Raw genomic sequence first — 24,155 nt, 5'->3', positions numbered from 1 at the left:
TAGCATTTTTCATTGTGGATCCTTCGGAATTATTTTAGGTGATTGTCTTGGGTGATTGTCTTGATCAAAGAGGCTAAGTCTTTGACAATTGATTTTTGTTACAATATTGCTGTTAACTGTATTCAATGTTCTTCTGGTTCTACTCACTTCACTATGTTTTAGTTCATATAAGTCTTCCTAGGAGAGATACTTCCTGAAAGTATTCTGCTAGTTATTTCTTTTTTTTTCCTGCAAGGTAATGGGATTAAGTGACTTTCCCAAGGCCACACAGCTAGGTAATTATTAAGTGTCTGAGACCATATTTGAACTCAGGTACTCCTGACTCCAGGGCCGGTGCTTTATCCACTGTGCCACCTAGCCACCCTCTGCTAGTTATTTCTTATGACATAATAGTATTCCATCACAATCACTTAGCACAACTTGTTCAGCCATTCTCCAGTTGGCGGGCATCCATCTGTGACTCTGGTCTTTATCCTGGAATGGGGTCATAAAAATTGACTTTTATTGGCTCTAGCAAGGTCATATCATTTGAGTTCAGTGGGGTGACCTGGCCAAATGGTCCCAGTTTTGTTTATGCAATGGAATTGGGGTTCTAAAAATGGCTAGGAGGGCAAGTTTTTTTGTCATCACAAAGAGCTGCTATGAATACTATTGTACATATAAGTTATTTTTCCTTTTTTTGTTCTCTTTGGAATATAGACCAGTAACAGCATTGCTGGGTTCAAAGTGTAATCACATTTTGATAACTGTTGGGTAGAGTTCCAAATTATTCTCAAGAATGATTGGACCAGTTCACAATTCCACCAACAGTTTAGTAAACTTTTATCACATACAGGAGAAAGTAAGGTGTAAGAGGATTGGAACAGTCAAGGAAAGTTATGAAAAGCAGATGTGATCCCTATTCCAAAACTGGCAAAGGTTACAGTTCTCGATCCTCTTATCAATTCCACCTTACCCCACATACCAGACAAGGCCTTCATCTCCGCCCAGCAAGGATAGACTCCCATACCAATGGACTTTGAGACAGGATTTTAATTTTTATTCTAGAGGTAATAGGGAGCATCTAGAGTTTGGGGGTAGGTCAATTAATTGCCTGTACCATTTTTCAGATGCTTTGTGATGAAAAACAACTTTTAAAAAAACCTGGGCCCAAGTATTCTTGAGGTTGGAAACATGGACTGTGACTATGGTCTGAATCCTGGAGTGAGGCCATAAATTGACTTTTACTGACTCTAGCAGGGTCATCTCATTATTATGGTTCAGTAGGGGAGCTTGGACAAATGGTTCCAGTTTTGCTTATTCAGTGGAAATGGGGTTCAAAAAATGGCTAGCTATATGAGTGCAAAATAACAAGAGAAAATTCTGCATCAAATGACAGTTGCTGCAACCCTGTAATTGAGGTGAAACAACACCAAATGTGGGGGAGGGAGGAAAATTTTGAACATGAATTTGGGGGGATAGTTTTCATGTGATTGCTAGTTTCAAAAATTGCCTTTTTTTGCACTGTTCCTCTGAAGCTTCCTTGTTGAAATCTGACTCCTTTTTCCCAAGATCAAAGTGGGGGTGAAAAGGGGAAGTTTCATCCACTGATGTACCTCCCAAGTCATCCTTATCTTCCCATCCAGTGGTATTCAGGCCCATTTCTTCCTATGGACCCTCCCAGGAGGTTCACTTCATGTTTAAAGGGTTTGCCTTTCATTGGCTAGTTCCCGACATTTGCCTTTGGGCCAATCTGTTGCCAAATCAGTAAGTGATCAACCAGAGTAGATGTGTGTGTGTGTGTGTGTGTGTGTGTGTGTATCTGTGCATTTTGAATAGACATAGAACCTCATATACCCTCTTCTCTCTTCCTACTTATCTTTCATCATCCAATTGCCTTCTACTATATTTTCCTTCTCCCCTGATTCTCCTTGACAAGACTAACTCTTACAACTGTATAAATAATCACATTCCATTCTTTCTTCTTTGGTATAATGCCCCTTCTATCATCTTCTTTCACTTCTCTTCCATCTCTCCCAGTGTCTTCCCCATCCTAAAAAACCTTTTATTTGTGTGGCTATCCTGTTAGTTAGCACCCCATATTTCTCCTCCTTTCATGGCTCATTACCTTGAGAACTCTTTAGTCAAATAAAAGCCTCCACTTCTTTTCCATTACCACCCCTTCACTGTTTGCAGTCTGGTTTTCAACCATATTTTCCACCAAAACTGTTCTCTTCAAACTTCCCAAATCTAATGGCCTTTTCTCAATCTTCATTCTCTTTGAGCTCTCTGCAGCTGATAATGCTGTTAATCAGTATTTCCTCTCTAGGAATGGGGGGATACTACTCTTTTGTGGTTGTACTGCTTGTCTGACCACTCTGCAGTCTCTTCAGAATAGTAATCTATTTATCTATTATATGTGATAATAGAATAATTCCTATTATTTAATAAGCACAATATATAAAATATATTATTTCATAGAATATGGTGTTCTGTAGCAAACACAAGGTATCTCTCTCCTAAAAATCTTAGTTTCATTTTAAACTTTAAAAACATAAAATAGCACTAAGAGTTTTGGAACATCTTGTTTAAGACAGAAGTATGTATTATATAGTCATTATTATATGATATATGGAAGTGAAATCCAATGTGATTTCACCAAGAGGATGATAGCTTTGGGATCATCACGAAAAATTCCATTCAGAAAGTAATTCTTTTTTTTTTAGGTTTTTGCAAGGCAAATGGGGTTAAGTGGCTTGCCCAAGGCCACACAGGTAGGTGTGTCTTAAATGTTTGAGGCTGGATTTGAACTCAGGTACTTAGGGCCTACTCACCACCTAGCCACCTCCAGAAAATAATTCTTGATCTGTTTATTGAGGGAAAAGAAAAAAGTCTTATGAAACTCAAATACAGAAATTCTAATTCAGCTCAAGTTACAGGAGACCCCAGTCTAAGCAGACTAAGACTAAACATGGAGAATTCTTCCATGTTCAGGGGAAGTAGAGAAGGGCAATTTGGAGTGTAGGTGGGGGGGTGGGGAATATCCTATGAGGTTGAAATGGAAAATGGTCAGGTTGAAAAGAACATTCAATCCAATGAGCAGAATTGGATAGATTTTGATCCTATATCCCAATTGCTTGGAAGTAGAGCTGCAGAGTACATAGAAAGTTCTTTTGCTTTCTCTTGTTTTCATTGCAAAGAAAAAACAGCTCTTGCTACAAGTGTGTACTATATATGTTATTTTGGCATAGAGGTCAGTCACCTCCATTCTTGCAGGGTCCTAGAACACTTTGGTTTAATGCATTCAAAGTCTCTCTCGGTACTCACATCTTATCCTGATTTTCTTGTTGTGATGGTTCAGATCCTCCTCTTAAATTCATAGTTGCAGGTATGAACTGCTAATGATTTTGTTGGCAATTCCACTTAAAAAAATCTCAGAAAACACCTAAGAAAATGCTAAAGTTTCCTGTATGTTAACCTTGGAACAAAAAGAACCTTACTTAAATTCTCACCAATTTCCAAATGCCAATATTAGGCATGCTAACTGAGCAACTTTTGCAATTAAATCTGGCACTCTTTGAGATTTCATTACTTCTAATCATAGCAAATTTATTTAAATTCCCAGGCAACTTTCCTAATAGGCTCAGAACTATTATATTGTGCTTAGTTAATTACTTTTTTGCAAAAATGAGCCACTAGGGGCCCCCACAGTAGTTTAGCAAATGAATGCATCTGTTACCCAGACTTCCCTGTGTCTTGGCAGTCCTGGTCAGTGTACTAATTGGATACTTTCAAAGAGCCAGGTCAGAGTCTGAAATCACAACCATGATGTTTGCTCTTGAGGAAATGTACAATGTACAATCCCTAGGGGTTTCTCCATGGTCTTCCAAAGGAGGACCTGGAGACCATTTTCCAATAGGATGAGTAGACTCAATAGAAAGAATGACTCAAATTCTTTTCCTTTGGGATGGTTGGAAATATTTTCAAGGAATAAGTAGTGGTCAGAGAGGCAGAAAACCAAATTACCTAAATTTAAGGATACTTTTTACAGATGTGATCTTATTGGCTTGTCAGATGTCCACTTACCCTTTGAAGTTTATCTCTATCACAACCATGAGAGTATTTGATAATAGTGTTCTGCCCATTTTAATGATAAAGAAACTGAGACTCACTGTGAGAAGACCCAAGGAGCAGGCAATGAATGATGTTATGCTGAGACATAACTGAGGATCTTAGCACTCTTTTTTTAAAATTAAAGATTTTATTTATTTGGAGTTTTACAATTTTTCCCCAATCTCACTTCCCTCCCCCCACTCCACCCCCAAAGGCAATTTGTCAGTCTTTACATTGTTTCCATGGTATACATTGATCCAAATTGAATGTGATGAGAGAGAAATCATATCCTTAAGGAAGAAGCATAAAATAAGAGATAGCAAGATCAGACAATAAGATATCAGGGTTTTTCCCTAAATTAAAGGGAATAGTCCTTGGTCTTTGTTCTAACTCCACAGTTCTTTCTCTGGATACAGGTGGTATTCTCCATTGCAGACAGCCAAAAATTGTCCCTGATGGAATGAGCAAGTCCATCAAGGTTGATCATCACCCCCATGTTGTTGTTAGTGTGTACAGTGTTTTTCTGGTTCTGCTCATCTCACTCAGCATCAGTTCATGCAAATCTGAGGAGCTTATTACTCTTGTATTTTTGTAAAGGGTTAAATGACTTTTGTATGGAAATGTAAAAAAATTAAAAATTAAACAATTAAGTTCAAAAATCAAATTAATTGTGGTGCTTTTTTTCCTTTATAAAGGAGAAGTGAGGAAAATGAGAAAATAAGAGAGGAAGGAAAAAAATAGATCAGTCTTCCTGGTTGTTTGCCATTTTGGAATAGGTGATTTTGGGGAGGGGCTAATGTGTCTGAGAGAGTAGATCAGCTCAGCTCCATGTAATATCAGTTTGAGAGCTTATTTTGGATTGTAAAGAACTCTTTCCTTCATATATGCCTGTATACAAGAAGAATATATGAATATAGGCATTATGTCTGAATTAGTGAAAAGTTTATTAAAACATGATTTAATTTCTTTACAAAGGTTTTGGTACAATCTTTCCTGAATGCCATGTTTGACCTGCCCAAGATTGCTTGACAACCTTTCATTGCTGATTCTAGTAGTTTGTGGAGGATAAAGTTCCTCATGTAGAGCCAAAAGATTATTCCACGGGGATCATGACTTGGGAATTCATTGGCATGGGGAACTGGGCTTCACCTTGTCTTCTTACTTCAGTTCCTAAGTATTAGGATTGTTTGGGATGACTGAGGTAAAGTAACTGCCCAGCCAGTATGGTTTTGGGACAGGACTTGATCCCAAGTTTTCTTAACTGTAAGTCATCTCTCACTTCTTTCTGTCTCTTCTGACCCTCTGCTTCCCTCTCTCTGACTCTCTGACTCTGTCTCTGTCTTTCTTATTCCCTGTCTCTGTCTCTTTGCATATCTGTCCTCTGCTTTTCTCTCTTTATTTATTCATCTTTCTTATCTTTCTCTCATTGGCTCTCTGCTTTTCTCCCTGTCTTTTTTCTTTGCAAGGCAGTAGGGTTTAGTGACTTGCCCAAGGTCATGCATCTGGATTTGAACTCAGGTCCTCTTTACTCCAGGACTGGTGTTCTATCCACTGCATCACCTAGCTGCCCCCTCTCTATCTCATCTTGTATCTCTATTTCACCTTTTCTCTGTCTCTCTGTTTCTCTTTTCCCCTCTCTCTGACTCTCTGTCTTACTCTCTCAGTCTCTGTTTCTCTCTCTCTCTCTCTCTCTCTCTCTCTCTCTCTCTCTGTCTCTGTCTCTCTCTCTCTTTCTGTCTCTGTTTCTCTATCTTTTCATTTCAGTGTCTGATACTCTCATTTGTTAGAGAAAATGAACATAGACTTATGAATATAAGCTAATTAGTATTAGTATCACCTACTCCTTTGAACTTTTATCCGATTATTTCCTTAAACTTGTACTCAGTGGAACTTCACTGAGACCTTTCCAGCTGAACCTATAGCTAAACTTGCTTTAACTGTCTCTCTTGATTGTCTTAGGCAGCTAAGTGACTGCCTTCAGTAGATGCAGTGGATAGAAAGCAGGGCCATGGAATCAGGAAGACCTCAGTTCAAAACCTTCCTCAGACACTATCTGTGTAACCCTATACAGGCTACTTAATCTCTATTTGCCTCAGTTTTCTCAGTGCTAAAATGGGGATAACAGCCTTTCCTTGACAGAGTTGCTATAAAAATTAAATGAGATACCATTCTTAAAGCACTATTCTATATAAATAACTGTTTCCTTTGCCCCTTTCCCTCTCTTCTAGATATAGTATCAGCCATGAATGATGTTGTGCTCTCTAGTGCTTGGAATCTCATCTAAGCTTTTGGAAATAACATTTAATACTTAAGTCCATGTTGAAACTTAAGATATGGAGGACTCAAAGCAATTGAGTATGAAAAGTATCAACAGGTCACAGATTTTTTGGCCCAGAGAATATTGACTCACTTTTTTATCCCAACCTTCTTCCCAGTCTTCAGCCTCATAGAGCCAAGATCTCATGGAGTTGACTCATTTGGATATTTGACTATTTAGATTCACTGCTTGCACATTGTCCAAGTCTACATCATTGCAGAGATTGGTTCCTTTTTTCTATTCAATAGTATGAAGACATGAATCAACAAAATTGACTTTTCTCTCTCTCTGAGAAAAGATCTGAGCCTAAGAAGATTTTAAACAGAGGAGTCTAGGGAAACCCAAGCTGCCAGAATCCAAGAGGTCCAAGTAGTAATTTGGGCCTTGGATTTCATTTTATATATCATTTTCATGTGAATTCTTCACTTTTTACAAGACTTATCCCTAGGAGCCTGAGGGGTTTTTAAGGAATATATTCTCCTGAAAGGGACAGAGTGATCTGATGTCACAAAAGAAGATTTTCACAGAAAGCTATCAAATGATATTAGACTTAAAGCTATCCCAGACCCTTAAAAAAGTCAAGCAATCAATTAATGAGCAATTATTCTTATTGTTTCTGTTGTTCCTTCTTTCTTGAAGAGGACTAATGACATCACAGGGTGATGTCTTGACTTGAGACTGCATTGTTTTTCATTGAAACAGAGTTGTATCAAATCATCTGTCTTACTCACTCTTCCAACTTTAAAGATCTATTCAAACGCTGTGGTAGATAAAGAAGAAACAAGGCCAACAATAACCAATAATCCTTACCCTTGAGGAGCTTACATTCTTTCAAAATAGATATGTACATTCTTATGTCAGGCATGTGCCAATAAATATTTAACAACCAGTTCTTGTTGCTGTCCTTAATCAAAGAAGACCAAGATATGGAATGACTGATGGCATAATATGCACATTATGTTAAATAAAGTGAGGGGAATGTTGTACAAGGATCTTTCTCATAACATCTTCCAGTACAGTCTATCATCTGTTAATATAAGAAACAGGACTATTGGTGATGGTCTGGTCATTTAGATGTGATCCTTCCCATCTAATAAAGGCACCATAGTGTTGTTGCTCTCCAAAAGAAGGAAAAAAAGTAGGTACCATACACTTTTCAGTTTAATATGAATTTTTAATATTTCTTCCTTCATTTTATTGAAAGGAAAAAATTCTTCATTTGGGCTTTCACCTTGATTGACAAGGCAAAACTCAGGCCAAAAAAAAAAATTAAAAACCATCATGGTAGCAACACATTGATGGGATGATCACTGAACATCAGCAGTGGCTTCCAGATGGGGTGAGCTTTTAAATCTGGACCTTTCTTGAGATCCTTGTTAGGATCATGACCCAATCAGTGCAGATCAGTTCTTCTGCCATAAAGTACCTTGAGCAACACAATCGTGGCTTAGTTTCCACTTGTGCTTTCTCCCATAAAGAAAAACAAGGGAAGCAGAATTAGTAACATCAGTTTCTTTTCTTGGAGCCCACCTAGCAGTTTAAATCAACTCCCCTAAGCTTAACCCTCTTGGTAGAGATTGGGGCAACTATAATCTTTATTCTTTCTTCGTCATATATCTAAAGAGAACTGTAGAATAAAAGGCATTTCATTTGAATGTATTTTGTAAATATGGACATTTTAAAATTAAAATGATATTCAAGATGGATAGTTTTCAGCAAACTCATAGATATATTGATAGCTTTTTTTGTTTTGTCATTTCAAAGTTGAATGTTCTAGGCATTGCACCAATTTTTTCATTGTGACATGACTAGATCTAATACTAAGGAGACAGTATTATGACAAATTGATGAAATGATTGAAAAAGTAGAGGTACGAAGATAATCGTAGACTATAAAAATGGCCAGACATTCACCAGTAAAAATGAGAACATACTGATGATAAGTAGAGATGGATATTGTAGAGATAGAAAGCTATGAGATTCAAAAACTGTTATCACTCCCTACCACATAATGGGTAAAACCTTGATAGAAATGTCATTTTAGAAAATCTCTTGAAAGTGACCACCACTTTTTCTTTTTAAAGATATCAAATAAATTTCATTTTGAAATTGTTTGGTCATTTTTTCCATCATGTCCCATGTTTCAGGATCCCATTTGGAATTTTCTTGGCAAAGATACTGTGGTGATTTTCCATTTTCTTCTCCAGCTCATTTTACAGTGGAGAAAAGCAAGGCAAACAGTGTTTTGTTTTGCCCAAGGTCACACAGGTAGTAAATGCCTGTGGTCATATTTGAATTCAGAAAGCCAAGTCTTCCTTGCTCTAGTGCCTGATCTCTATCTATTGCACCACCTAGCTGCAAATAATCTTCCATATTTGTCTTGGCATTCTTTATGAAAACTCCATTTTCATCCCTTAATTTCCTTAAACTAATTCATAATAATGGATTAGGATGGGCTGTCATATTGTGGTTATCTATAACTTTGTCTTGGTCTGATATTCTTATTCATTATAGAAAAAGGAAGATCTTTGGAGGAGATAGGAAGGGATGGTCATTTTCTCCTCCATGCTTGGATCCAAGGACTCTCAAGTTCCACCTCTCTGGTAACCTAATGGTTTCCCTTGGTGACCTTTGCATTCTAGCCAATCTTTCTCTCTCTTCCACTATCCTTGAGCAGATGGGAATTCTCTTTAATTACCCTTCTGCTACATTAATGGTTATTGGCTGCCACGATCTGGAAGAACCGATGGTGATTACAGAGTTTCATGTACAAATAAGAGCAGGTGCAGCTGTAAATAGTCCCTGATTAACAATTCCATTGAAATGTTAGCCTGGATTTGTGTAGGGCAAATTACTCCCAGTGGAGGGAGGGGTATTTTTTTGTATCTAACATAATTCACCAACATTAGATATAACAAAAGCGCTTACGGTGCCAAAAATTTCAAAACATATCAAGCTTTCTATCACAATAATGACTATAAAGGCAATGAATTGTCATTAGAAATATTCCCAAGAGCAAAAGAGTCAATCTACAACAGAGCTTCAATGGGCTTTGCAGAATGGATGGTGTTGATGGAATGGAAGGTTGGGATCAGAGAAGAAGTTATTATATCACCAAATAAGAGTACTTGGTACACTGCATTACTCAGCAAGCATACTGTGGAGGATATGTGATACTATTAGGGAGATTTAGGAAACACTTCGCAATAAAAGCACTTGTAGTATGTTTAAGGAGACAGGTTTGAGAATAAAATGCCTCAAGGAGAGATCATGACTTGGAGCAGGGATGGATGACTTCTATAACCCTGAGTTATAGAAGGAAATGGCAATTAAATCCAATATCTTTACCAAGAAAACCTATCTGGGGTCATAAAAAGTCAGACATGACTGAAACAACTGAATAATAACAATGATCCTAGACAAGTCACTTAACCCCATTTATCTCAATTTTCTCATCTGTTTAAGTGAGGGAATTGGACTAGATGGGGTGTAAGATCCTCTAAATCAGTGTTCATATTTATTTTAATTTGCATAAATACAAGGATAATCTGCATATACCAACATTCTTAGATGTGAAAAAAATGTTACCACACTTGTGAAACCACAGTCCGAGATTTCATAATTCTGCAATCCAGTCCAAAAAGCATGTATATATTACCTGATATAAGTAAGGCGCTAGGATCAGCAATGGGTGGGGAATACAAAATAAATCTCTGCCTTCAAGGAGCTTACACTGCTGGAATGATTCAGCAAGTACACAGATAAACCAGAATGTGAGAGAGAGAGAGAGCGAGAGCGAGAGCGAGAGAGAGAGAGAGAGAGAGAGAGAGAGAGAGAGAGAGAGAGACAGACAGACAGACAGACAGACACAGGCTCAGACTGAGACTGAAACTGAGACAGAGACCTAAGAAGTATGAGGATGAAGAACAGCTTACCAAAGAAAGTGACAATGGACTGAAATTTGAAGAAAGCTCTGAACTCTAAGCAGTGGCAATAAGGAAAGAGACTTTTTCCATGTCCATATGTCAGTTTTGGGGAAGACATGAAACCTAAATTTAGATGTCCAATTCAGGAGACAGATAGCCCAGTGCCTACAAACAAGCAAAAAGAAAATGTCCGAGGAGGAATAGTGTGAAATGATTCCTAATTAAGTAGACTGGACCTAGATAATGAAAGCTCAAGATTTGGATGGAGAAGTGTTGGGAAAGTAGGTGGAAGTGACTTGGCAAGACCTGTGTCTAAAAGTTTTTTTTTTTTGCCATGCATTGTACATCCCAGCCAAGCAAGTGTATTTGCCATTCTTTGTATACAAAATCCATCTCCCATTTCTAAACACTTGCCCTTCCTATATTCCATTCCTGGAAAGATTTTGTCTTTTATCTTATCTTTTTTGAATCTTAACCCCATGTCAGAGTGCAACTTGAATGTTAGGACTTTCAAGAGGTATTTTATTTTCTCAACACTAAGTGCTCCCAATCTCAAAATCACTTGCATAAAACATCTTAGAAAGAACTTTGAATAATTGTGAAAAAATCTCATGGGAGATATCTGAATAATGAAGGGTCTTGAGAGCTTGCTGGATGAAGAAGGCATGAATGGCTTGAGCATATTTAGCCTGTGGAAAAGAATACTTTCACAGTGATGGGGTGGGGGTGGGAGTAGGGAAACAATGAAGGTATACAACCTGCATTTAAATATTTGCAAAGTTATCATTTCAATTAGGTATTATGCTCATTACAGTTGGTCTCAGAGAGCAGAACAAGAAAAAATGGGAAGAAGATGAGAAATAAAGTTTGGGTTAAATAAAGTTAGGTGCTGCCTTAGGAGGGTTTACAACTCTCCCCACTCCAGCTCCTACCACTAGAAAACAGTTAGTCAAGATTAGTTAAACCTACATTTACTATGTTGTAGGGATACAGCAAGGTGGCATAGGAGAGAGTGCTGGATCTTGAGACTGAAAGACTTGAGTTGAAATTAGACCCCTGATAATATTTCCTAGCTAGATGACTCTAGGTAAATCATTTAACCCACCTGCCTCAATTTCCTTAACACAAAATGGTGATCATAATAGGAGCTACCTCACAGGATTGTTAGGAAGATCAATGAGATAATATTTCTAAAGTGCTTGCCCAGTGACTTAATAGTAGACACTTAATAATTCCTTCTTTCCTTCCCTTTTTTTTACCTATTAAGGAATTGGAATTTTTACTCTTCTATGTATATTTGGTTATCAATCTCATGAGAAATGTGCAAAGCAAATATGTTTTTACTATTTCACTACTTTCCTTCTTATCATAGTTACATTAAATTTATACATGAAAAATATTTTCAGTAGCATTTAATATTTTTTTAAATTTTATAATCACATCTGTTTCTTGCTTAGTTAAAAATTCTGAACTCTAGTCATAGTTGTGAAAAGTATCCAACTGGATTTTCTTCTATTATTCTATAATATTACCTTTAACATCCATTCACATCATGATTTGGAGTTTATTTTAATGTGTAATGTAAAATACAGGTCTGAACAATTTTTATAAGCTACTTTTTATGGGTTTTTCCAAGCATTTCTTGTCAAATACAATGTTCTTCCCCGTAAGTAATTTATATTTTTGTGTTTGTGATAACCTCACCAATTCTTTGAACTATTATCTTTTTAAAAAGCTATTCCAAATAATTCTGTGGTAAAATATGATTTAGAGGACATAAGTGGTATTCTTTCTTTGTGTCACCTTTTTTTTTATCATTATTTCCCTTAAGATTCTAAATACATTGTTCCTCCAAATGAACTTTGTCATTCTTTTATCTATCTCCAGAAAGTAATCATTTGTTATTATGGAAAAAACATTTAATCTTCAGGCTATGTTATATCATCATTTTTGGCTATACTTGACATGACACATCCATGAACACTTGAGATCTCTCTCTAGATAGTTTGAATCATGCTTTATATTTTTAAAAAGCTTGTTTATTATGTCCTTGACCATGTCTCCTCCATATTCAATCTACTCTAGTGGTTCTCTCTTATTCCCAGGATTAAAATGAAATTCTTCAATGGTTAACCCTTTCCTACATTTCCAAACTTCTTAGACCTTATTATGAATGAACCAGTGATACTGCCTTCCTTGCTCTTCCTACCAGAGGACATGCTATCTCCCCATTCTGCACATTTTCATTGACCAGTCCCCATGTCTAGAATACACACTCCATCCTGATCTCATCTCCCTGACTTCCTTTAGTCTCAGCTAAAATCCTAACTTTTCGGAGAATCCTTTCTCTATCGCCTTAATATTAATGGCTTCCCTCTTACATAATGTTCCATTTAGCCTGACTTGGATTTGTTTGTATACAGTTGCTTATGTTTTGTTTCCCATTAGAAAATGCTTGAAAGTAGGACTCTCTCTTGTTCAGTTGTTTTTAGTCATATCCAATTATTTAAGACCCATGTAGGGTTTTCTTGGAATGGTTTACCATTTCCTTCTCCAGTTCATTTTACAGATCTGAAATGAAAACAAATAGGATAAAATGAATTGCCCAGGGCTGTACAGTTGGGAAGTTATGAGGCCAGATTTGAACTCAGGAAGAGGAGTCTTCCTGACTCCAATCCTGGCTCTCTAGCCATTTTGCTACTTAGTTGCCTGATTTGAATGTTTAGCAAACTCATGTTAAGTCTTGAGTATTCTTTGGTTAGTGAACTTTTACCATTTGTAGTTATTTGTAATGGAAGCTTCATTCTATTATTTACTTATGGAATTTGTTATTACTATAAATACATGGTGACTTTTTTTAGTCTGTTTTGTATCCTGCTGCTATATTGCAGCAATTAACTATCTCAATGTGGTTTTATGTTGATTCTCTGAGATTTTTTTAGAAGGAAAATCTTATTCATCAGCAATGAAAGATAGCTTTATCTTTGCTTTTCATTATGCTCTAGCTCTAGTTTATATTGAACTATATAAAATCAGAGTAGGGATAAAGAATAGCCTTGTTTTACTCCTGTAATTATTTGAGTAACTTCTAGTGTTTACCATTTATAGTTTGTCAACTTGTGATCATAGATATGCACTTGTTTTTTTTAAAGCCAAAAACATTCCACCATATCCCAAAATACTTTAGATACAAGGGAAAAATTAAGCCCAAACCAAATTCAAAAGAACACAGTTATATGAAAGATGCTTTTGTAAAAAGCCCTGGGTCACAGGACATGACTCCCCTCTTCTCATTTCACCGTAAGATTTTTAACATATCTGTATTTTCTCAAAGGCTTTCATGACCCCTTCTGGCATAAATATGTAAGTTTGGATTGTCTTGATTGAAAATTATCAATTATGTCTGTTATTTTAATAATATTTAGTCCTATTTCTATTCCAGTAGAAATTCTCCTTGGTAGTACTAAAGGATCTTTGAATATACTGTGATTGTCTTTTTGCCAAGATGTTAGTTAAAATTGTTGAATAGATATTTACTTATGATATTAGTCTATATTTTTATTTATGAATATTGTGTTCAAAAAAGATTGTTTTGTGAAATATTTTCAGTCTCAAAATGTGAGAATAATTTCTGTTACAGAATTATCTGTTTGATATTTTATCATGTGGACTATTATATTTCTAGACTTGAAGTTATATAAAATATAAAATATGGTTGTTATAGAAAAGATAAATATGCATATATCTATAAGAATATACCTTAAATTCTTAGTTCTTCAAACACTATGTATTAAGTTCTTATTCTTTTTATTTCTTTTCTTTGTGGTTGCTTTATATATTATTTTTTAAAATTTAATATTCCTGTTCTCCTTTAATCAAGTTAGCTAATGGACTTATTGATTTCCTCATTTGTTACAGTGCTAATAAAACTTTATAAATTATACTCCCAATATTTGGTTTACTTAATCACAAATCAGTTCCTATATACCATGATTCTCTGAAAGTCTGTCATCATTTATGGTATAATAATATTCTATTATATTCATAGACCATATTTTATTACTTTGTTATTTTTAAATTTTATTTTTCTTTTTGTGGGGCAATGGAGTTAAATGACTTGCCCAAGATCATATAGCTGGTAAGGCCAGATTTGAACTCAGGTCCTTGTAACTCCAGGGCCATGCCCTATTCACTAAGACACCTAGCTGTCCCTATTTTATTCCTTTGTTGAACCTCTTCCCAACCTAATTTCTTAACACCTTTTTAGCTAAGCATTACATCTTTTATTCTATTGAAGAAGAAAATAATCCATTTGAGAAGAATACTCTCTTTTCCCTTTCTCTTTTTCTCAAAATCCCTTCAGCAGTTTCCACTCTCTCCTCCTTTCCTTTAGATCCTAAATAAGAGTTGATCTTTTTTCCTTGTCAAAACCACCCTCTCTGCAAGTTTCCTTGATCCTATTCCTTCCAGTGTATTTTATGAAATTGCAGCCTCAATGACCCATCTGTCTTGAATCTTCAACCTCTCTATTTCTGTTCTCTGTCTGTATCCATCTTTGTCTGTCTGTCTGTCTGTCTGTCTCTCTCTCTCTCTCTCTCCACTCTCTGCTTGTCTGTCTCTCTATCTCTGTCTCTGTCTCTCTGTCTCTCCCCTATTGCCTTCAAATAAGCACAAGTATTCTCCACCCAACTATGTGCCATTTATCTAATTGTACTTTTATCCATCTATCATCTCTCCATCATCAGTCTGTCATATATAATTATCTCTCTATATAATCTATCATTTATTAAAATAAAACACAAAGTATAGAGATTTAGAGAATCCACCCCAAATGTTCATATGGACTATCTGTGTCTGACCTGCGGTAGAGTATTCCAATCTCATATTAATCTTATCAGTCACTGTCAGACACACTATATCTTAACTCTGACATTTTGGTCCTCTTTGAGAACCATCAACCATACTCTATTGCCTATATCTACCTGTCCATACATCTTTTGACTCATCTTCCTATCTTTCATATTTTCATCCATCAATTATCTATCAATTTACCTTCTGTGTCTTTGAACATGAATATTTGTAATAAAACAGATAATTTAACATGCCAGAAATCATCAAGAAAATATATGAAGCAAACCCCAAAGCAAACCCATTCCAGATACTCCTTTTGAAAAGAGAAGTTAACACTTTAAATGTTGATAAATTATGTTCTTAACTAGCCATCCCTGGGAAGCTTCATCATTTGAGAATATCTCAACTACCATGGCCTTGATTAAAGAGAACACCTAGATTTGCCCATCAACCCCATGAATTTAAATGTATTCAACTTCAAGTGTAATGTAGGATTTTAGAAAAATGCTCTGATTTGGTGGCCTGCATTTATAGCCTTTTTCTTTATAACAATTACATGCAAAAACATTTTTAATGTTTGTTTATTTTAATTTTGAGTTCCAAATTCTCTCTTCATCCTTACCCCCTCATTGAGAAGGCAAATAACTTGATATATATTATACACATGCCATCATGCAAAATGTATTTCCATATTAATCATGTTGTAAAAAGACAGACATACAAAGGAAAGACAAAACAAGAAAAATAAACCTTCAAATAATATGCTTCATTCTGAATTCAAACTCAATAGCTCTTTTTCTGGGGCTGGATAGCATTTTCATCACAAGTCCTTCAGAATTATTTTGGATCATTGTATTTCTGAGAATAGCTAAGTTATTCTCAGTTGATTATTAAATAATATTGCTGATACAGTGTACAATATTTTCTCTTCTGCTCATTACAATTAAAATGATAATAGAATTTCAAGGAATTTTTACATGCTATATTTTCATGTATGTATATTTATATACATATCCACATTTCTTTTATATTTCTCCAAATTCACAATGAGAGATCTTGAGATGGATTATCTATATTATCTTTTCTTGTCTAGCCCATTGACCTTTGTCCAGGTAGGAGTCCCCCTAAAAGTAGTTTACATACATTAGCCTATCTTAATTTAAATAAAACAAACTATTACCATCAATAGCAACAAAACATTTAATAAAACAGCAAAAAATAATTTAAAAGAAACCTAGAAAATTCCCTTACTACAGTATTCTTCCATTACTATAATGAAATGTCTATTCTAAAAGTTGGGAAGATTTTCCCAGTGAGTGCATGCAGTGATGTCAAACTGTGAGGAAGCAATCATCAGTATGCATCATTTTTCCTCTTTGGATAAGTAGTTGCAATCTTTCTTTTATAAAAATCTTTTTCCTTTGGTTAGCAAAACTCTTTACAACTGATATGACTATCCCATGCAACTTTTTTTGCAGATCATCTTCCAAATGATTCTTCTGGCTGCAGCAGAGCCAGGAACAAGATGTCTTCATCTAATTCTAAGGATGCATTGAAGCATCTCAGAAACAAAGGGGTAAAGGCAAGCTCAGTTAACCAAGAGAGGTCAAGTTGTTTCCCATTCTGCATAGGGAATTTGTGCAAGAACAAATTATAGAGACATAAAATAACTCCATTTATAATGACAACAGTGCAGCAATATCTCAAAATTATGGGACCAAGCTAAGATATCTCCAAATAAGAATTCTCAATCTCTGAAAATGTTTATTAATAAAATGGAAAAAAGAGGAGAGCAGTGAACTGAGCAAGCAGTTTAATACATTAGAAAAGAAAAAACCTAGAAACCCCTAAAAGTATTTTCTTTTATTTTTAGTTGTAGTTGTTTTTTTTTGCAAGGCAATGGGGTTAAGTGGCTTGCCCAAGGCCACACAGCTAGGTAATTATTAAGTGTCTGAGGCTGGATTCAAACTCAGCAACTCCTGACTCCAGGGCTGGTGCTCTATCCGCTAGCTACCTAGCTGCCCCTAAAAGTATTTTCAACATAGAAAATAGAGAAATTGAGAAACATGAAAAATCAAGACTAAAGAACTAATTTAAAAAACTAGATTCTTTTGAGAACATCCATTTGTAAACCTAGCAAAATTAAGAAGAAAAACCAAAATATTATTTTAAATGTAAAACAGAGGCAAAAATAATTTTCAGAAGCCACTGCAAATAATTATATCCCAATCAAATTGAGAATTCAAAGGAAATGCATGAGTAGCTACAAAAACAGGAAATTCATAACTTAACAAAATAAAGAGAAAAGTTTCTCTCTCAAATTCCTCATGCCACACTAATTGGTGATAGTGACAAAGGGCAGGAACAAGGGATGTTGTCAAAAAAAATGAGAGAATAACACACTGACTCCCAATTGGTAAGCAGAACCTTGAGAACAACATAGATAATGAGTACAAAAATGTACATGAGATCATTAAAAGAAATCAGGACTTTGAGAAAAATGGAACAATGAAAGGCTTTGAAAAAAAAGCAATGAATCAACCCTCTTCCTCTAGAGAAGCAGGACCCTTCATGGGAAAAACTCTGGGATACATGGAATTTCATCAGGTATATTTTTTGATTATTTTGCCTTTTCACTTCAGAGGATGCAATCTGAATGAAACCTAAGGGCAGACACAACCCAAATTGGAAGGCAAAGGGCATCAATAAAGTTCTTAAAGTTAGTACTTTTATTCAAGACCTCATTGTAGATATGACCCTGAATTTTCTCAAAGGCCAAGTCATTGAAGCTACAGCGTGCTGTGTCCTATGGAAGGGGAAAGGTTTGAAGTAGAAGCCCAGGGGTGGATTATGTCTCTCTTATAAGAGGGCCACTCCAACTACTTTAGAGAGGTCCATTACAAGGGTAAGACAAATGTCTGGGGAGACAAAAATTATCCAAGACCATTTACTGAACTAGGAACTTCTCAGCTGTAGGTCCATAAACACAATGATGCTTTGTTAGAATCTTCAAGAGTGGCTAACCAGAGTACCAAACCAATGATTCATGACTTATTAAATGAATAATTTATTCAAGATTTTTAAAAAGAAGGCATCTCCATATGCAAATGAAAACAGAAACAAATGATAGGTGAAAACATGAATCTCTATTATTATCTACAACCTGATTTTTTAACGTATTGAAAAAATTCAATATATTTCTTTCAAAGCTATCTCGTTTTCTTTGGAACTTCTTTTTTTCCCCTTCTCTGTATTTTAGGATGTTTTAATGGTTCTTTTTTACTACTTTTTTTTATCTCCAATACTATTTCTAGCTCCTATCCCCAATCCCTATCATGCCTCAGCCAAGATAAAAAAGGGAAAATCCTTTCATGTCATAAATAAGTATAAACAAGGGAAACAGATCCACTCATTTGGAACATATTTCTAAAAATCCTTGCCCTTAAACTTGTGGTTCTCACATATCTCTCTAATATGTGGCAGATCTCATGCTTTATCATTAGTCTTCTGGAGTAATGATTGATCATCATTTTCTTCAGAGTTTTTAATTCTTTGTAAGGTACTTTCCTTTGTAAAATTGTTGTCATTTCAAAAATTCTTCTCCTGGTTTGCTTTATTCTATATCAATTTGGTAGAGGCTCTCTATAATTTTGGGAAATGATCCCTTACTCAAGAGAGTTTTCCACTACAATTACATAAATTATTTCTTCTGCCTAGAGACAGGTAAAAGTGTTGGATAGATTAGTGAACCTAGAGTCACTTGAGTAGAAATTTGGCCTCCAACATTTACTAATTGTAAAGCCCTGGGAAAGTCATTTAATCTTCATCTGCCTAAATCATCCCAATTGTAAAATAACTCCAGAGGTGCTATTCTTCTTAAATATTCATATATCCCAAATGTTAGATGATATTGTTATTTTACTATAACTTTTCATGATGGTGGCTACTCAGTTCTTGAATTCCTTCATCTGACTGCTTATATTTTCCTTTGATCTGAAAATCTGCATCTTGGCTATGATAATAAAAGTTTTTGTTAGGGTGTTAATTTTAGGAGGTTATGGATTGATTCTATTTCCACTGCTAGATCCACTGAGAAATTAGATTAGCTGATTCTAACATCTTTGAAAAGTTTTCATCCATAACTGCACTAAATATAAAATATAGGATTTTTTATACTCAGTTTTTTCAGGTATTCCAGTTCCAAGCAGATTTCTGATAGATCTTCTCAACTTATTTATCATCACTTGCTTTTTAAATATTTACATAGTGAGAGAAAGCTTATATTTTATATTCTCTCCTTCATTTCTTTTATTTCTTTTGATCTTGTGAACTCATTGATTTCCATGTCATTTGGGAAAATTTTCAAGTATTCTGCTATTTGAGCAAAGTATTAGACCACTTATATTAAGATACTTATTTTCTTTTCACTGCTTTTCTCTAAAGCTCTTGTTTTCCTTCTGATCTTGCTTCTGTAATTCAAACTTACTTTAAAATTTTATTAATATTTATATTAGCGAACATTGATTTTTTTCTTCTTCCCAACCTTCTCTTGTGAAATTGCAAAAGTAAAAGAAAAAAGATAACAAATGATAACAAATATTCATAGTCAAAACAAATTCCCACACTAGCCAGGTCCAAAACTAAATAAATCAAAGGGGCAGTTAGCTGACACAGTGAATAGAGTACTGGACCTGGGGTCAGGAGGAGCTCATATATCTATTAACTATGTGACCCTGGGAAAATAATTTAATGCTAGTTGCTTCAGTTTCTCCTAATCTGATATGTAAGGTGAGCCTTTAATTGCTTTAATAGCATTTTTAAAATTACTAGTGACTTGGAAAATTGTGTTTATATATTTGTTTTTCTTCAGTTTTCTTCCTTTGATATCTGCCTGTTAACATAATTTTTGACCAGTTAACTATTGGGGAATGACTTTTGTAGATATAAATTTGAATTAGTTCCTTATATAGCTGATATATTAAACCTTATCCAGAGAAATCTGCTGCAAAGATTATTCCCTTACTTAATCTTTCCCCTTTCTGATTTTAACTGCATTGGTTTGATTTATGCATTTTATTTTTTTCCATTATCTATCTTTTGGGGGGTTTTCTGAACTCATCCCTTATTCAAAGTTACAAAAAGTAGTTTCTTTCATCTCTTTTTAATTTGTTTATATTGTCACCATTTGGGTAATGGTGCCTACCAAATGTGTGATAGTATCAGTTTGGGGTATTTGAACTCCTTACTTTTTTTTCTTTACACATTACTAAAATATTCTTGTTTAAGAGTAAACATAGGGGTGGCTAGGTGACATAGGGGTGGCTAGGTGGCATAGTGGATAGAGCATCAGCCCTGGGTCAGGAGTACCTGAGTTCAAATCTAGACTCAAACATTTAATAATTACCTAGCTGTGTGGCCTTGGGCAAGCCACTTAACACTATCACCTTGCAAAAAAAAAATCTTTAAGAGTAAACATAATACCCCCTTCACCAAAAAAATATAAAATCTCATGAGGAATAAAGTAAAAGAAAGAAAAAAATGTGTTTCAGTATTTTTTCTGATACCATCAGCTCTGTCTCTAGGGTGGATCTCATTCTTTATCATAAATCCATCACGAAAATTACTTCCATATTTTTCCACAGTTGTTGTTGCTGATTGTAATTCCTTCCATCCATTCCTCCCCACGACCATCTATTATAAGTTCTCTCTCCTTTCACTCTGTCCCTCTTCTAAAATGTGTTGTAGGGTAGCTGAGTGGCACAGTGGACAGAGCAACCACCTTGGGGCCAAGAGGCCCCAAGCCCACATACCACCCCAGAGACCCAGCATCCACCTGGCCCCATGGTCCTGGACAGGCCATCCAATCCCAGCTCCTTGCAAAAAATAAAAAAGAAAATGTCTTGTATCTGACTATTCTCTTCTATGATCTACCCTTTCCTCTATCACCCACATCCCCTTCTTCACCCATCCCCCTTCTCTCCTTTTTTTCTCTAGATGCCTATACCTTATTGATTGTGTTTTGTGTTTCCTCTCTGAGCCATTTTTGATGAGAGTCAAAGTTTCCTCATTCCCCCTCACTTTCCCTTCTTCCATACCATTGCAAAAGCTCATGGCAAAAAAAAAAATATATATATATATATATATATATATATATATATATATATATATATATATCTTTTATCCGAAATATCTTAGCCTATTCTACCTATCCTTTCTCTTACTCCCAGTACATTTAGCCAATGATTCAATTTCTACAATATATTATATCTTCAAACTCAGCTCTCTCCTGTGCTTCATCTATAAAGGCTCCTCCTACCTGCTCTATTAAATGAGAAGGTTCACATGAGTATTAACAGTATCAGTTTTTTATGCAGGAATACATGTAGTTCATCAACATTAAGTCCCTCATATTTTACCCTTCTCTGCTCTCTATGCTTCACCTGAGTCCTGTACTTGAAGGTCAAACTTTCTGTTCACCTCTGGCCATTTCAAAAGGAACATTTAAAATCCCCCTGTTTCATTGAAAGTCCATCTTTTCCGCAGGAAGAGGATGTTCAGTTTTGCTGGGTAGTTGATTCTCGGTTGCATTCCAAGCTCTTTTGCCTTCTGGAATGTTATATTTCAAGCCCTTAATGTAGTTTCTGCTAAGTCCTCTGTGATCCTGACTGCAGCTCCACAATATTTAAATTGTGTCCTTCTGGATGCTTGTAATATTTTCTCTTTGACTTGGGAGTTTTGGAACTTGGCTATAATGTTCCTGGGTATTGTTTTTTTATCTCTTTCTGGGGGGAGATTGGTGGATTCTCCCAATTTCTATTTTTCTCTCTGCTTCTAGAATATTGGGGCAATTTTCCTGTAGGAATTCTTTAAAAATGATGTCAAGGCTCTTTTCCTGATCATGACTTTCAGGTATCCCAATAATTTTTAAATTATCTTTCCTGAATCTGTTTTCCAGATCAATTATTTTTTCAATGGGATATTTCACATTTTCTTCTAATTTTTCATTCTTTTGGTGTTGAACTATTGTGTATTGATTTCTCTCAAAGTCATCAGCTTCCTTTAGCTACATTCTACACCTGAAGGATTTGTTTTCCTCAGAGGGCTTTTTTTATCTCCTTTTCCATATGGCCAATTCTGCTTTTTAAAACATTTTTCTCCTCAATAATGTTTTGAAATGTTTTATCCATTTGACCTAAGCTGGTTTTTAACATGTTAAATTTTTGGATCTCCTTGACTAAGCAGCTGACTTTGTTTTCCTATTTTTCCTGCATCTCTCTCATTTCTTTTCCCAATTTTTCTTCTATCTCCCTTACTTGATTTTCAAAATCTTTTTTGAACTCTGTTATAGCCTGAGTCCAACTTCTCTATTTCTTGGAGTCTTGAGATGCAGAAGCTTGGACTTTCTCATCTTCAGATTGAGTATTTTGATCCTCCATAGGATCACAGACAAAGTAATTGTCTATGGTCAGGTTCCTTTTTTTTTCTGTTTACTCATTTGCCCAGCCTGTGCCTGGTTTTGGAGTGCTTCTTGAATTTTTGAGTTTTAGTAGGATACTACACACACACACACACACACACAAGGATCTCAGTGTGTGAGGTTCTGACTGCTCTCCTGGTCTATGAATGACCACAAGTGCACCCCTCTGCCATGGGAATGGGGGGTATCCTAATAAAATGGCATTATAATAAGCACTAGGGATGCAAAGAATGGCAAAAGATAATCCCTGTTTTCAAAGAGCTCATCTTCTAAAGGATGAAAAAACATTCAATTATGTACTTACAAGATAGATAAGAGAAAGAGAAGAGATTCATATAGGGATGTCACTAGCTTGCTTTACCCTGGGAGTACCCCATCAGAACTCTCAGTGTCTTTTGCATGTCCTGGGACTTAACAATTAAAGATTTAAATTGGGCTTCCCCTTCTTTGGTGCTGCTGAATGTTTCCTGTTTAATTTTTGATCTTTTTGTTAGTTAAGTTACTACATATCTTAGAAGTGTTTTCATGAAATCCTGGGTTCAGTGAAGATATTCATTGAAGTTTCCTTTTGGATTTTGAAGTCATTTTTCAATATGATGCTTGCTTTTGGTTTCACATTGATATTTTATGATATTAGAAAGACTTCCTCTTTGTACTTTATAGGGTTTTTAGCATAAAAGAGTACTATACTTTGTCAAAGATTTTTCTACATCTTTTGAGAAGTGGTTTTGGATGTATTGATTTTTTATAGAATTATGTTGATTTTTTCCTAATATTAAATCATCCTATGTATTGTAGAGCCTTTTCTCAATCTTCTTTCTCCTCTTTAACCTTGTTGCTGCCTTTGAATGGTCTAGTCTGCCATCTTCATGCTCACAAGAGTATTATGCTTCCCAGAATAATTTCAAACTGGTTTCTAGTTAAATTTCTTCAATGAACTGAATCATGTGAGCAGTAACATAGGAGATTGTATATTTTCTCCAGTCCCCATGATCAAATGTGTACATGGGTGTAGTGTCTACATAAACACACCTGTATGTAAATCATACATGCATGAGTATAATAACATAGGTTGTTAAATAAAGGAGGGTTTCTTTTGCTAAGAGAAGACAGGCTCCCACTGAGGGTGAAATAACTTCAACTTCATTGCCTTGCTTATTGTTCCATTGAATAGGCTGATTTGTGAAGTTCATTGAAACATTTTATCAGTAAAGTGGAATTCAAAAGCAAGATGCCTATTTTGTGTGCAGCTAGAGTGTTCCTTCTTTATTCCTTGCACTTTGACTTTGGAGAATAAAGAGAAGACGGGAATGTAGGAAATGGTTTGGATGAAACAGAAACTTGAGGCAGGCAGACCCCACCCCAAGGATGTTGCAATATTCTAGGCATAAGAGGAGGAGGAGCTGGTGGGGAGGGGAGGCTGGACTAGTCAGAAGAGAGAAGGCTATGTATTCTTGAGACATCCCAGGAGGGAGAATGACACCTTCTACATG

This window comes from Macrotis lagotis, chromosome 3 (assembly GCF_037893015.1).
Source record: "Macrotis lagotis isolate mMagLag1 chromosome 3, bilby.v1.9.chrom.fasta, whole genome shotgun sequence".
NCBI classification, from domain to species: Eukaryota; Metazoa; Chordata; class Mammalia; order Peramelemorphia; family Peramelidae; genus Macrotis; species Macrotis lagotis.
The sequence above is the reverse complement of the archived record's forward strand: the minus strand, read 5'-3'. Positions refer to the sequence as shown.